Source organism: Orycteropus afer, unplaced genomic scaffold (assembly GCF_000298275.1).
Source record: "Orycteropus afer afer isolate SDZICR_OR568_19922 unplaced genomic scaffold, OryAfe1.0 scaffold00551, whole genome shotgun sequence".
Lineage (NCBI taxonomy): Eukaryota > Metazoa > Chordata > Mammalia > Tubulidentata > Orycteropodidae > Orycteropus > Orycteropus afer.
The window spans coordinates 84,731-87,044 of record NW_006922138.1 but is presented as its reverse complement, the minus strand read 5'-3'; positions in this window follow the sequence as shown (position 1 = coordinate 87,044).

Below are 2,314 nucleotides of genomic sequence, written 5' to 3'. Positions count from 1 at the left end.
GAGGAAGTGCAGCCAGAATGCTCCTTGGAAGCAAGAATGGCCAGACTTCATCTCACCTATTTTGGTCATGTTGTAAGAAGTTGGTCATGCTTGGTAGGGTGGAGGGTCGGCGAAAGAGGGGGAGACCTTCAACGAGATGGATTGATAGGGTGGCTGCGATGATGGGCTCAAGTATATCAGGGATTGTGGGGCTGGCGCAGGATCGGGCAGTGTTTCATTCTGCTGTGCATGGGGTCACTATGAGTCGGAAACAACTCGACGGCACTTAACAACAACAACATACCCCATGATGAGATCTGCCATAATGTAATCTCTTCCATGATGAGATCTGCTGTCAACAATCAGTTGAAAATGAGTGTCCCTTCAGGGTGTGTGGTCTGCTTCCAATATATATGGACGTTCTGCAAAGATCTCTCAGATGCTGTATCCTGCATCTGGCTCATCATTTCTGGTTCCTGGACTAGAACCAGTTGCCTGCCGTATTGCCTGCCAGTTGTGGAACTGTTGCCTTTGCAGCCTATGAGCCAACAATCTGCCATTTTAACTGCAGATCTTGCATTCATCAGTCCCTGCAGCTGCATAAGTCAGATGCCTCCAGCTTGACAACATGATGTGGAGTTGACTCTTGTCCGCTTATACAACTGTGTCACCATTTCCTCAAGATAAATGTCTCTCTCTCCCTCTTCTCTCCTGTCTCTCTATAAGCTTCTCTAAAGAACCTAGTCTAAGACAGGGTGGAAAATTAGCCATAGAAAATTCTGTAGGAATAGCTCTACTCTAACAAATGGGGCACCATGGACAGGGGCTGACTCCAGCCAACTGGTCTAGAGGGAAGCCAGCCCAATACAGGGGATGTCTGCCCTGAGGCCATAAGAGGGCAGGACAGGAGGTGCTGGCTGGATGCTCTACTTGTGTGGGAAGGTTATGTATCAAGTATGAAATGGCTAATGGGTTCAAAATCCAGCATCTCTTTGAAGCCCTTTAGTGGGAAGTAAGGGCTAGAAGGAACCCACATCACTGCAGACCTAACTTTACATGGCCAGTGTCCGGTGAGTGAAGCCAGAAGGAGGCAGGGCTCAGAAAGGCACAGTACACAGCACACAACAGAACCTGAGAGAAGTGGATGACACCTGGGGGTTCAGGTTAGGGTCAGGGCCAGAGTGAAGGTGCAGTTAGAATTAGGTCACAGTTGTAGGGTTAAGCTGAGGGAACAAGTAAACATCTCCACCCACTTTTCTGTGTGAGTGCATGTTGGCTGTGTTCTGGTATCACTGTATTCACGGGGCTTCTTGCTTGAGGGCCGAGAAGCAAACTGGATGTCCACAATGCTAGATTATGGGGCAGGCTGTTTGGGTGGCTGCTCAGAATCTGAGGCTTCCTGGGAGACCAAATTTTATATGTGTCCAAAAGTTAGAATAAAATATTATCAAAGCAAGTAAATATCAGTTAGCTTAAATTTATATAGATGTTCCCAAAATGTGTACTGTGGTACAGTGTTGCAAATAGGGCACACAAAATCCTATTGTAGAAAATACTTTCATTTAAACTGATTAGTTTTTTTTAATTATTATTTATTTTATTGTGGTATGGGTAAAACCTTACCAAGCAATTTAGTTTTCCATTCAACAATTCATACACATTTTCCGTTGTAACAGTTGCTATGCCATCAATTTAACAGCACTTGTCCAGCTTCCCCTGTAGACACCCCATTCCCACTGTCCCTTCCTGCCACTTCCTACTTTCTGAGCTTTGTTCCTTGGCAAATGCTGCCCTTTTGGTCTTGTGTGGTAGATTATTCTAAGGAACACATTCATCACAAGTGTTGTTCATTTTATAGGATTGTTCCTTGTTTGCCTGCAAGGTGATACCTAGGGGTGGGCTCAGTTCCAGGCTTAAAGGGTGTCTAAGGGCCACACCCAACACTCCTCTGTCAAGTTCTCTTACTGTCGTGGCTTGTGTGTTGCTGTGAGGTTGGCTAGAAGATATGCCACTGGTATTTCAAATATCAGCAGGGTCACCTAGGGTGGACAGGTTTCAGCAGAACTTTCCAGACTAAGACTTGGAAAAAGGAAGGGGCCATCCACTTCTCAAAGAACTGGCTAGTGAAAACATGAACAGGCCTGAAACACTGTCTGACATAGTGTCAAAAAATGAGACCCTCAGGTCAGAAGGTACTCGAAATATAGACTGGAGAAGAGCTGTCACCTCAAAGCAGAGGTGATGTTAATGATATGGATGCAGTAAACCTTTCAGGACCTCCATGTGCTTATGGGGCACAACTCAAAATGGGAAGAAACAGCTGCAAACATCCATT